Raw genomic sequence first — 915 nt, 5'->3', positions numbered from 1 at the left:
TGATTTCCACCACATGTGTATTTTTCCCATCAATGGTTCAACATTTCAAATGATACAATTTTATAAACATCGCTTTTTATTTGGTCCTTAGAACTGTGTCATGTTTTATATACTCTCTGGCATTATTTGACGCAATAAAAATGTGTTTGATCTAACACGGTTTTTTTTGTTGTTTTTACCCTTTTTATTGCACATATTAGTATAGTGTTCATGGGATCATTAGTAACTTCGCAGGATAAAAAACAGCTGAATTGAGTACAGGTCAATGTTGCAATTAATGATCATCATATAATGGTTTCTATTGTTCGTCATCTGAATTCTTCTGTCTTCTTGGATTAAAGTTCACGTGATATACTTTTGCAAAGAAAATGTCTTCATTGCCCTCGTTATTACAAATAAAAATCTACAGGAAAGGAAACCAATACATAAAGTAGACCATATACAGAAAAGAATTTAAATGTGTGGGTTTCTTGACATATATATTTATTAATTCCTTTTCCATCTCCATGGCTTTTGACTGAATAAATGATTATGTTCTTACTTTGTTTTGCAATTTACTAGTGATGCAAGGACCTCACTTTGAACAGTTGCCAAGAGATTCTCTTCCTTCTGCTTTTGAGTTCATGATTGCAATCTCATGTTTCCGTATTTAAATTTGCTTTTTATCCTTTAAGCCTCTTGGCCATCGTCTGTTTTCATAACCAAATCTATCCTCAAAAAGGCAGACATAGTTTCACGAACCCAACACAATAAGTAATTTTTCCAGATGAACACTAGTAAATTCGATTAATTCCTTTCCACTAGCGTCTTGAGAAAAAATATGTCAGTACTGATTCTGCAATTTCTTAGATCATGTAGATAAAACCCACAATGCAAAAGATTTTACTACAATGAGACTACATTGTTTGCAATTCC

Source organism: Penaeus monodon, chromosome 15, assembly GCF_015228065.2.
Source record: "Penaeus monodon isolate SGIC_2016 chromosome 15, NSTDA_Pmon_1, whole genome shotgun sequence".
Taxonomy (NCBI): domain Eukaryota; kingdom Metazoa; phylum Arthropoda; class Malacostraca; order Decapoda; family Penaeidae; genus Penaeus; species Penaeus monodon.
Note: the sequence above shows the minus strand (reverse complement) of the source record.